The sequence below is a fragment of the Octopus bimaculoides genome, chromosome 7 (genome assembly GCF_046866305.1).
Source record: "Octopus bimaculoides isolate indiv1 chromosome 7, ASM4686630v1, whole genome shotgun sequence".
NCBI classification, from domain to species: Eukaryota; Metazoa; Mollusca; class Cephalopoda; order Octopoda; family Octopodidae; genus Octopus; species Octopus bimaculoides.
This window is the reverse complement of record NC_142934.1, coordinates 6,524,823-6,538,260: the sequence shown is the minus strand read 5'-3', so window position 1 is coordinate 6,538,260 and position 13,438 is coordinate 6,524,823. Positions and strand designations below refer to the sequence as shown.

The 13,438-nt window shown below is 39.2% G+C and overlaps 1 protein-coding gene and 1 long non-coding RNA gene across 7 annotated transcripts in view; one reads left to right on the top strand and one right to left on the bottom strand.

Annotated features, from left to right (window-relative positions):
• LOC106870669 (sodium-dependent proline transporter) overlaps nt 1-13,438 on the bottom strand; it is a 133,164-nt gene that overhangs the window by 74,881 nt on the left and 44,845 nt on the right. The gene's annotated exons all lie outside the window — the stretch shown is intronic.
• Nucleotides 1-13,438, top strand: part of LOC106870670 (uncharacterized) — a 50,839-nt gene that overhangs the window by 8,415 nt on the left and 28,986 nt on the right. For all 3 annotated transcript variants that reach the window (XR_001409553.3, XR_016242506.1, XR_016242505.1), the window contains exon 2: nt 12,519-12,706. This is a non-coding gene — a long non-coding RNA (uncharacterized LOC106870670). The remainder of the gene's footprint in view (nt 1-12,518; nt 12,707-13,438) is intronic.

Sequence of the window (13,438 nt, the reverse complement as noted above, 5' to 3'; positions counted from 1 at the left end):
TCTCTTACACACACTTACACACCCATGGGTATGCATTCCCTCACACACTCACAAGCACATACTTTACACATCTGTCTATATTCACACAAATACGCAAAATTTCAATCTTTCACATGCTCAACTGGAGGTGTACAAGCATGCACAAAGATATACTATAAACATTACTGTCTCTTATATCAACAGTTTGACATAATATGCACACGTAGATACTCATAGTAAACATGCATGTTTACATAAGCTAAAGAGGGGAGACTATGTGGTTACTTGGTTTGCTAGAAATAGTAAGCTAATCTCCCTCAAATTATACACTATCACCCATGAAAAAAGAAGAAAGAATTCACAGGATAATGTGTTCCTATAAACACACTGCCTGAATTTTGAGACGGGATGGTCATAGCTGGACTACTTTTGATTATAGGACTCTGTGATGAGAATTATCCTGGGGCTAAACAACAACATCACCTATGTACACACACACACACACACACACATGGTATATAGCGTTTACACCTGGTTTATTTAATTCTATTTGGAAAAATATAAATAATAAGTACACTGTTTTAAAAACACTACATGTATATATACACACATCACATTCCACATGTATGCACATACACACACTGACAGTTTTGCATACAAATTGATGTATACATACTCAATCTTGCACACAAACATATACACAGAAGCCTATTCGTTAACACATGTATACACACATGGACACAACATGAAATACACCTGCACATATACAGCAGCTGATGCATGTAAACTGCTGCAAACATAAGCATGTATGCAGGTAAATAAGTACACACACACACACACACACACGTATATATACACATACATACACAAAAAACCACGCCCGCCTTCATACACAGATGCACAACAACATATGCGCACAGACACACGGTTTTACTACACTCTTATACATGAAAAGTCACAGTTAAACCTCATGCATGTGTAAGAATCTATTCAAGCCGTGTGTACAGACATTGCAGAAGAATGGTAAAGGGTGAGGTGGCAGTGGGGAGAGGAAGATAGATTAAGAGAGACAGCAGCACATGATTCTGCATGCATGCACTCAAATCTCCTTATGAGTTATCGTGCATATGCAAACACTTGCATGCATACATGTCACAACAAGTGAATGTAACATATAATAATAATAATAATAATAATAATAATAATAATAATAAAAGTTGGAGTGGAGTCATGGAAGGGAAACGGTGATAGGCTGGCATACGTCCACTGTATGCATGGCAAATTAAGCGAACATATGCATGTCATGAGACACAACTGCCGCCACTGCTTCTGCTACTGCAACTGCACTGGCTAATGCAGCGATTACAACTGCTGCAGTTACCATCTAATTTTCAGTTCTAAATTTAATTAAATATCCCCTCCACCCCACTTTTCCGCAGCCTTGATATCACCTCCTTCTCTAATGTCTTCACTGAACCAGACACTCTCTACTCATGGCGTAGAATTCAGGTTTGAAAGTTGCAGCCAAATATTTACAATTCCTTATTCCAAGATAGTATATAGTAATGTGTGTGTGTGGGTGACATGATTTATGATGCTGCTGTTACTCAAACAATAACTACATTATCCCTTACTACTAATATTCTTAGATCTTTATCCTCCCCCCCCCCATAACTTGACTCGGAATCAGTTAGTCTGATCTGAAAGTAAGTAAATGAATCTGTCTCAGATACATTGATCGATATTCCGATGTCTGATCATTTATTATTTTATTTATTTCTGTCATTTGACAGCGGCCATGCTGGAACAGTACCTTTAGTCAAGCAAATCAACCCCAGGACTGTTCAGATTTAGCCTCTCACACCCACCCTACAATGTCATTCTGAAAATAAGCAATGACATCATCAAAATCTCAAAGCTACAAGATTGGAAACAAGCATTACATCTGACAGAGCAATCCGAATGCTAGCAACCACCCCAGGACAGATGTAATTTAAAGTCAAACTTGATAGGATTTGAATTCAAAACCTGGTAAATTGGAACAAATACCACAAGGCATTTTGTCTGATTTTGCCCTAACTTTTCTGTCAATTTAACTGTAAATCAAAAGCTAAAAGCTCTAATTCTTTTGGAGTGTACATTATTTACTGTTTAGATTTAAGACAGGCAGACGTGAATATTAATGGCAAATGTCTTCTACGGCCCTCTGGGGTTATTTAGTACCACATTTGATGGCGTAAAAGACACATGGGTATATTAGATGTACCCTAATTTCAGACAAAGCATTTCAAAAACAATTAGCTTATGAGAGGCCCAATTCTGTACATAGGGCCCAAGGCAATTGTTTTGTAAGATTTATTTTCCGTATTTTTTTTTTTGAGAAATAGTTTGACTTACATTGTTATAAAAACAGTGAGTGCTGTTAAGTGTGTGATTGACAAAATCTTTATAGGCACAGGAGTGGCTGTGTGGTAAGTAGCTTGCTTACCAACCACATGGTTCCGGGTTCAGTCCCACTTCGTGGCACCTTGGGCAAGTGTCTTCTACTATAGCCTCGGGCCGACCAAAGCCTTGTGAGTGGATTTGGTAGACGGAAACTGAAAGAAGCCCGTCGAATATATGTATATGTATATATGTGTGTTTGTGTGTCTGTGTTTGTCCCCCCAACATCGCTTGACAACCGATGCTGGTGTGTTCACGTCCCCGTAACTTAGCGGTTCGGCAAAAGAGACCAATAGAATAAGTACTAGGCTTACAAAGAACAAGTCCTGGGGTCGATTTGCTTGACTAAAGGCAGTGCTCCAGCATGGCCACAGTCAAATGACTGGAACAAGGTAAAGAGTAAAGAGAGACATAATGCTAGTTGCAGTGCAGATATTATTGCCAGAGCATCTAGAATATCTATTTTTCCCCTGATGCAAACTGGGTTTATGATATTACTTTTTTTTTTTTTAATGTAGAACACTTCTGGTTCTTTGATGATAATACTTTGATCAAATAGAATCTTTGACACAACAACAAGGAATAACAAAGCAAATCTTTGCAATATTCATAAGCCACTACAACTGCTACAGCTGCTGATCTGATGTCCTGCTAAATAAGCTATATTAAGATTATCAAACTCTACAGCTAACTCGCCAACATAACATGTCATCTCTTTGTCTCTTCTACTATGACTACAACAGATCACGTTCTTCTGAACAGGCAAGTTACACACACACACACACACACACACACACATACATCTCCACCATCATCATGTTTAAAGCCCTCTCACTTTGTCTTTCTCTCGCCATCCATACTATCAGACTCTTGGAATCGCACCCACGATGTGCAATTATGAATGCCACACGCTAACCACTAGGCCATGCACCCTGACGCTCATGAAAAATTTAACAAAAAAAACCCACAGTTCTATATTTAAGAGATGAGGAATTATGTGCATTATTTACATTATTTACATTTGACGGCTATTTGTCCTCATCTTGTTTGTTGTTAACACAATGTTTCGGCTGATATACCCTCCAGCCTTCATCAGGTGTCTTGAGGAAATTTCAAACATGGGTTCTCATTCCTAAGGTATTTTTCGATATTATTATTATTCACAGGCATATGGCATAGTGGTTAAGAGCGCGGGCTAATAACCCCAAAATTCCAAGTTCGATTCCCGGCAGTAACCTGAATAATAATAATAATAATAACATCGAAAAATACCTTAGGAATGAGAACCCATGTTCAAAATGTCCCCAAGACACCTGATGAAGGCTGGAGGGTATATCAGCCAAAACATTGTGTTAACAAACAAGATGAGGACAAATATCCATCAAATGTAAATAATGTAAAACAAAAAACAAATACTTATGTAGATTATGAAGGCGCATGGCTCAGTGGTTAGGGCGTTGAGCTTATGATCATGAGGTTGCGAGTTCGATTCCCGGACCAGGCTGCATGTTGAGTTCTTGAGCAAGACACTTTATTTCATATTGCTCCAGTTCACTCATCTGTAGAAATGAATTGCTACATCACTGGTACCAAGTTGTATCAACCTTTGCCTTTCCCTTGGATAACATCAGTGGTGTGGAGAGGGGAGTCTGGTATGCATGGGCGACTGCTGGCCTTCCATAAACAACCTTGCCTGGACTTGTGCCTCGGAGGGTAACTTTCTCGGTGCCATCCCATGGTCCTTCATGACCAAAGAGGGTCACTTATGCAGATTATATTTTACTGTACTACTTATTCCTATAAATCCTACCATATCAACAGAATAGCCACCACAAGTCTACATCTGCCCACATTAGCTTACACATTTCAGGGGACGGCTGGTTGCATACACACACATGAGCTTCACAAATTGTTTTGACTGTTGATCTCATCTTATCCAAACTGGTCAAAGGTTGGTGAACACTTAGATGATCTTTTAATCCCAAGGCCAAACTCTGCCTAGTATAACATAATATTTCATTTTGTCATCAGACACGTAACAGATGTTAGAGCAGGTTATGACTAAAAATATTAAACCTTACTTAGCCATAACACAGATGCACTCTTGGAGGGATTGGGGGAGGGGAGGAGGCCCAGTCATTGAAGGAAGAGTTATGAGACATGATAAAACACAATAAGCATGTTGAACAAAATTTTACACTTGCACACACACACACATGTAACCTACAACTAGAATTTTAAAAAAAGCAAATTTCCAGACATTTCGGTGGTGATCTGCTCTGAATTTTGGACCACAATAGAATTGCCATTACTGGTAATCATCATCATTACTTCAAATTCTGCCGGGGTCAACTTTGCTTTTCATCCTTTCATGGTTTATAAAATAAGTACCAGTTAAGTGCTGGAGGCTGGTGTAATCAATTTACCCCTTCCTTTGAAATTGCTGGCCTTGTGCCAAAATTTGTAACCATTATTTAACCCTTTTTGGTACCAACCTGCCTAAAACTGCTTCTGGTTCTGTAATACAAATGTCTTGTTTTCATAAGTTCTGAATTAAAATCTTCCACCAAACCTTAGTCACAACTTATGTTCCTAACACCAACTTAATGATAACTAAGTTATTTTACTAAATTCTTTGCTATATTTAAAATTAATTGAAAGAAACACGGAACATCTCAACAGAAATATGGTAACAAAATGGTTAATGTCTGCTTTCCATGCTGGCATGGGACTGACAGTTTGACAAGATCCATTGACCTGCAGAACTGCGTTGAGCTTCAATTACAACTTTTTCATCATTTCTATAACTGGATGCACTTCCTACCCCCAACCACTTCTTAGAGTGTGTACTAGGTGCTATTTTCTTTTTGCTACTGGCACTGGTGAGGTTGTCAAATGACTTGCAAGACAAGAAAGGAACGAGAGAAAGGAAAAACTTCCTCAACTAAATGGAGGAGGGGTATAATAAATTTTATGACTAATTATCGTTTAACGCCCGTTGTCCATGGGTTGGACAGTTTGATCAAGGCTGGTAAGCTGAGGGGATGCACTAGACTCCACTCTGATCTGGCATGGTTTCAACGGCTGGATGCCCTTCCTAATGCCAACCACTCCGAGAGTGTAAAACTCCTTTTAAAAAGGATTCACTTAAAATCTCAGATTTCATTTCATTCCTTTCAGTGTCTAAACAAAATTGAACGAGGGCAATGTCCTTAATATGAATCTTGTTTTCAAGAGCTTCAAATCTGACATAATAGCAAACAATTACGTGTGACAGAATGTTTGAAAAGCTTGTCTGTGTTTGCCCCACCCCCAACATCGCTTGACAACCGATGCTGGTGTGTTTACGTCCCCATAACTTAGTGGTTCAGCAAAGAGACCGATAAAATAAGTACTAGGCTTCCAAAGAATAAGTCCTGGGGTCGATTTGCTCGACTAAAGGCGGTGCTCCAGCATGGCCACAGTCAAATGACTGAAACAAGTAGAAGAGTAAAAGAGAGAGTAGAATATGTCGACATATTTTTCTTTTATATGTATGTACAGACATGCATAGAATTTACATATGATTTGCATATGAATATATTAGCATATGAATAATCTGCTTTAAAAAATTACTGCCTATATTTAATTTATGCATAGACATTACATACCAGCTAAAATCGTGTGTGTGCATATATAATATGTGTAACATAAATACCTTTATTTTTTTGTTTGTTACTTGTTTCAGTCATTGGACTGCAGCCATACTGGAGCACTGCCTTAAAGAATTTTTAGTCAAAGGAATCAGCTCCTGTACTTTTCTTTTTAAAGCCTGGTACTTATTTTATCTGTCTCTTTTGCTAAACTGCTAAGTTACATGGATGTAAACACACCAACACCAGTTGTCAAGTGGTGGGGTGTGTTTACATCAGACACACACAGGCCCCACACACACACACACTTATACACAATGGGTTTCTTTCAGTTTCCATCTTCCAAATCCACTCTTGACTTTTTGCTGGCACTTGTCCAAATGCCACACAGTGGAACTGAACCCAGAGCCAGGTGGTTTGAAAAGCTTATGAACCACACTGCCACATCTGCACCTATGTGTGCAATTAAATGCTTTACATGCAAACCCATTAAGTTTGTTTTTTTTTGGTTTTGATTCTTTTCTTTTTTTCTGTTATGACATCTTTATCAATACAAGAGGAAAGATTCCACCATATGTGTCAAAACGTTGCAACCATACATCAGGTGGGGGTGGGGGTTTGGCTAATATGTCATTGCAAGACAATCAGAAAGGTTCCTGTCATTGGCATTGACATGCATCATGAAATATTTCTCATGTTTGACACTTGGCACATTGTGCATAAATATGTGTGTATGCGTGTGTGCACATATAAGTATGTATATATACATGTGTGTAGATATGTATTTGTGTGTGTATGTGTGTATTAATGCATATATATGTATGCACTAATATATATGTGCATGTCCAGGGTATGACTTTAAACTGCATCTGGTAGTGGGGACTACATTCAATAGCTCCAGGGTTTTGGGGAGTGCTACCAGCACCTGTCAAACCATCCAACCCCTACCAGCATTGAAAACAGATATTAAATGATGTTGATGATATATATATATCTTCTTTTACTCTTTTACTTGTTTCAGTCATGTGACTGCAATGCTGGAGCACCACCTTAAAGGGTGTTAGTCAAAGAAATCGACCCCAGGACTTATTCTTTGTAAGCCTCGTACTTATTCTATCGGTCTCTTTTGCCAAACTAAGTTATGGAGACATAAACACACCAGCATCGATTGTCAAGCGATGGTGGGGGGACAACCACAGACACAAATATATATTTGTATATACGATGGGCTTCTTCCAGTTTTCATCTACCAAATCCACTCACAAGGCTTTGGTCAGCATGACTCTATAGTAGAAGTCACTAGCCAAAGGTGTCATGCAGTGGGACTGAACCCGGAACCATGTGGTTGGAAAGCAAGTTTCTTACCACACAGCCACACCTATGAGGAGTTTCCGTCAGGCTGACTCAGACTAATAGATATGCATTCTGAGTGTTCAATTTGGTATGCCACTAAAATTCCAGCCTGAACTACAGTTGAACATGTGATTTTGTGACTGCCTTTCTAAAGTAGCTAGAAGTAGCTTCCCCTTGAGCAACATTAAAATAGAAATGCAAAGGCAAACGGTGCATCTCACTTATATCCTTTGTAAGTATTTACCTGCTCTGCAAAATACACAAACTGCACTGCCTTTTCAAACCACTGCATCTTTACCCATGCACGTGGGGGAGGTAATGTGTGGATGTCTGAATTCTCCAGTGTGTTTGTTAAAAAAAACATCTTGATTTTTTTTTTTTTTTTTCTATTTCTTTTTCTGGCAAATGACTCAAAGCTTTGCACTAAATTTGAGTACAAGTGGTCATGTGATTAATTCTGCTGATAAATTTATATTTGTATATGTAAGACAAGGAAAAGCTTCACATTTTTCTGTTTTCCATTCTGCCATGTGTTTCTGTGTACATGTGTATGTATGTGTGTGCATATATATATATATATATATATATATATATATATATGATGGACTTTTGTTATATTTGACACACGAGGGCCAAAGAATTTTAGTTTTTTCCTCCTTTTCCTTTTTCAGGATGATCTTCATAAAAAGTGGAGGTTCGCAAAACCCTTGGACAGCCCACATAGTGGCTCATTTAAAGTGCTGATGCTTAGTGTGCAACCATTCACACTTTTTCATACTACTGATGGCTAAGGTGTCGACCAGTGTGAATGAACCTGGAACCATGTGGTTGGAAAACAATCTTCTTACCACACAGCCATGCCAGCACCTATATATATATATATGTGTGTGTATGTGTGCATACATGTGTACCTAGAATTTCGCTCATAAAGCATTTGTTGGTCCAAGACTGTATGTAGAAGACACACGAGGTGTCAAGTATTGAGATAGAAACCAAAGCCATTTGGTTATAAAGTAAGCACTGTATCCAAGACGTCATTCCTATATATGTGTGCATGTCTATATTGCATCTTACAGCAGAAACGGTTGTAAGCCAATGAAATTTGTTATGTAATTTCTTATTCCCTTGTCATTTATTGATATCTTATTGCTGCTCTATACTCAATGTTTTTTTTCCTAAAGCATATTGAATTCTAACATCAGGTTATTAGTATCCCTATGCCTAAGCAAAACAATAAAAATGTATGTATGTATGTAATGTGTGTAAGTATTTATGTACATATGTAATGTGTATATGTAATGTATGTATGTATGTAGACAAATCTAGACAGATATAGATATGAAACAAAATTTGACCCACTCACAAGTTATATGAATGCTAGAGGTCAGAGAGGTCAACAGTACATCTGGTTGTGATGAAAAGGGAGAAAACAAAGGAATGAAAGACAATTGAAGGTAAGTGGGATACAGGGAGAGGTGGAGGGGGGATTGACATGAAAAGAAAGGGGGTGATTAAGACAAGTGGAGGAAAGTAGAGTTCTGTGTGTGGAGTATTGATGGTGCTAGTGGGACTTGGTGGCAGTGGCGTATTGGTAGTGGTGGTGGTGGTGGTGGTGAGCACTCATTTAGCTGCAGATGTTTACAGAGTATGACAGTAGCAACTTCCCCCCCCCCCCGAAGTCCTACATTTGGTGACATCATACACAGGCCTACCATTTCTGTTATTTCACCCCCCCCTCCATCTCCATTGATCTTTTTCTCTCACACACACACACACATATGACAAGGTAAAAATAATGGCCATTACATATTTTCCCTTTTATCGAAGTAAATTTGGCCTACAGGCGTTTCCAGCAGTCATTTTAGACACCGTTAGGTTTACTCAATTGGTCTATTCATCAGTTGAGAAAAATTGAACCTTGGACCCTGCCACAAGAATACTTTATTGTTAACCTGGTGTGCCAACAGAGAACTTATGAAGTATTTTACCCAGATTGATAATCCCTCACTAATAGTTATATCATCATTCGTTTAACGTCTGCCTTCCTTGCTAGCATGGGTGGGAAGGTTTCACAAGAACCAGCTAGGCCGAAGCCTGCATTAAACTTCTGTGATTTTTGGCAAGACAGAAGTTTGGTGCAGGCTTCGGCCTAGCTGGGCTCTTGTGAAACAGTCCCACCCATGCTAGCATGACATATATGGCCTAGTGGTTAGCCATGTTGCACTCATGATCGCTAGATCATGGGTTCGATTCCTGACCAAGGCAGTGCATTGTATTCTTAAGCAAAACACTTCATTTCGCATTGCTCTGTGGGTGAGAGAATGACAGAATTGTTGGTGTGGCAGCAGAAATACTTTATGGTACATCTTTTGAGTTCAAATCCCACATGCCTAGAAAAGGCTATGGGAAACCATTCCAGTATTCATTTCAAGTCTACTCATTGATCGGATCAACTGGAATACTTATGTCACATTCTCACAAGTTGGGGAAGGTGGCAAACATCAATAATGATGTATGGTAATGAACCTAACTCTCACAACTTCAACCGAAAATTGTTTGACTTATGAGAACAAATGCGAAATTTGACAGACACTGAAATGCTAGTTTCTCAGTCACCACCCACAAAATAATCTTTTAGCTAATATTTATTTTTCTCTACTTACATCATTAACAGCTATCCCCACCATATTGCTAACAGGATCAGCCTACAGAACATCTTATTAGCATCTTTCTCAGTCCTCTGTTATCTTGTCTGTAAGGCCCTAAGTCCTCCTCGACGATTCGTCGTATATCTTCGCTACTTTTCTGCTAGTCGACACATGGTACTTTTTCACCTTGTAGGGGGTCGTCTGTTTGCATTACATGTCTGACCCAGTGCAGCTCACTCGTATTGTCGCATCAGCAAATGACTTCAACATGCGGCTGTTTCCCCCCCCCCCCCCAACCCTGCTGTGATTGACCTTTCATCTAAGTTAACACTACATCAAATTTCTGCATATGGTAACATATTTACTTTTTATTTCAGAAGTTTGAACTGGAGAAGCAGCACTCATTGCATTTTCAAGAACCTTGGTGTAAATGATGTGAACCATATCTGATGGCATATGACACCTTCCCCCCCCCCCAAAATGTCTCAATGAAAATTCATCACAGGAATTATATATGTTATGTCTGTCCTTCCATACACTTTATGACACTAAAAACTATTTCTTCATGACTATGCACTAAAACATCTATCTCTGACCATCCATACTTTTAATCTCTCAACTGGCACAAAGCCACCCCACCCCCCTCAATATTACTTCCTTCCTCCCAGGTGAGGGGTTTTTGTCTTGCAAGGTACTTGGTAACCCTCTTGGTGCTGGTGCCACATAAAAAAAGCACCCATGCTGGTGCCACATAAAAGGCACCCATCTGGTGCCACATAAAAAGGCACCCATGCTGGGGTCACATAAAATGCACCCATGATGGTGCCACATAAAAGGCACCCATGCTGGAGCCACATAAAAAGCACTCAGTACACTTTGTTAAGTGGTCAGCATTAGGGAAGACATCCAGCTGTAGAAACCCTGCAAAAAAACAGACAATGGCTCCCAGCCTTGCCATCTCCTGTCAAGCCATCCATTTGATGCCAGCATGGAAAACAGACATGGAATGGTGAGGATAATGATGAAATTGGGGTGCATCCAATAAAACCGTGCAGTTTTCATGTACCAAATTTACTGACAAAGCATTGGTCACCCCAAGGCCGTAATGGTTGCAGAGCAAACATCTTAGCCACACAAGTGCCATAGATATTCTCCTCCATGACTATTGCAAATGTGTACACGTTTTGCTACCCATGAAAATAATCTGGTATCTTCAAAATTTTTATCTATATATGTAGGATTAATAAATCAATAATTATTTATCTCAGCTAATTGCAATGATTAAAGTCAATTGCTTTACTTTTACTAATTGGTTAGAGCCATCAATGGATTATTATTAATTAGTTGAACAGACTTCAGAAATATGTCTTTCATCAAAACTACAGGTCAACAAAATTATTCATTATGCTCCTGTAACAATGCTTGTACTTCATTCAGTAACAGGTTGTGCACTTTCTTATGGTACTTACTCATAGCTAGATAGACTTAGCCCACATCAACTATAAGCTATGAACCATCAATCCTTTTTTACTTTATATAAGACATTCGAGCGAGGTCATTGCCAGTGCCGCTGGACTAGCTCCTGTGCAGGTGGCACGTAAAAAACACCATTTTGAGCATCGCCGTTGCCAGTACCGCCTGATTGGCCTTCGTGCCGGTGGCACGTAAAAGCACCCACTACACTCTTGGAGTAGTTGGCATTAGGAAGGGCATCCAGCTGTAGAAACTCTGCCAAATCAGATTGGAGCCTGGTGTAGCCATCCGGTTCACCAGTCCTCAGTTAAATTGTCTAACTCATGCGAGCATGGAAAGCAGACGTTAAACAATGATGAAGACTTAGGCACCTTAGCTGTCTATAATTATATGAGGGTCTTAATAATATTCTTTTCTGCTCTAGGTACAAGGCCTGAAAATTGGGGTGGGGGGGGCCAATCTATTAGATGGACACCAGTACGCAACTGGTACTGAATTTATCAACCCTGAAAGGATGAAAGGCAAAGTCAACCTCAGCAGAATTTGAACTCAGAACATCACAACATCGTTTCATTTTCATTTTCCTGTAAATTTGAGGATATTTTGCGTTTGTGCAGGAAATCAATATTAATGACTGTCTGTTAGCATCTTGTCTTTGGTAACTCAGAAACAGACCAGGCAAGTGGAACTGACATAATTGCTGATCATCGATTGCTAAAAGAATTGGCAACTAAAGCATCCCGTGACTTCAGATTGATTTCGAAATATTCACTTGACTATTTATCAGTGCTTGTAGGGTTGTGAATGAGCAACAATCCAATGACTGAAAGAAACAAAAGGTTAACGGATAAGATGCGACCCCGAAAATCATAATCAAGTTCCAATTCCGAAGTTGGCGTAAATAACAATTTCCACTTTGATGTCTTTTATAAATCTTGAACATTACTTTTATATAGGAAATTATTATAATCAATGATGCTATTATTTTCAGGAATCTCCAGAGAGTTCCAAGCACACCAACACCCAACCAGGTTTCGATTCCCATTTCATTTCACTGACATTCTGAGAACCAACATGGTCACTCAACTTGCTAGAAATAACTATCTCATTCGTTCAAGTTACACCCTACCATGTTTGCAAAGAAGTTCCATAAAGATGTCCTGCATTCTTGAGACACAGGTAAAAAAAAACACTGGATGGTCATGGCCAGAATACCTTTGATCTTAGGTCTACTCAATTAGAGCTGACCAGGGGCTAAATGACAATAACAGCTGACACTGCAAATGGGAAGGCATGAAAGATACAGCATCTCACTTTAGATTCCCTTTTTAAAAAAAAGGGGGAATAGGAAATGCTAAGGAATGCAGAACAACAGAAGGTCTTTAGCCCTTTAGTGTTTGCATTATTCTGCCAAAATTAATGCTTTTTTATCCACATTGTTTTGAAGTAATCATGCATTATCTTGTAGCTATGAGATTTTGATGAGGTAGCTGTTAATTTTTAAAATGATATTGTAGGGTTGGTGTGAGAGACCAGATCTGGCCAGTTTGAACATAAAACAGGCAGAATACTTTTGGCTGGATATGGCCGGTTTAAATGCTAAAGGGTTAGAGAAGCTCTCCTTACACTCAAAGGGGCCAGGCCACACCCAGGTCATGATCTGGATACCCTTCTGTGCTGTTGTCTGCATTGCAACTTTCCTGGATGGTTAAGGTACCCCAAGGCCCAGGTATCTCATTTAAGGTGATTGGCTGACAAAAATGGTAGGTTGTTACATCACTTGAATCCAAGGTGAGCAATTTGGTTTTACATCTTCTAAATAAAACTAAGTTCTGTTAGTTGTCACCCACCACTTACAGATTCATGTAATTGTGCTGAGGAAATAGATATCTCCCTTATGTTAATGGTCAT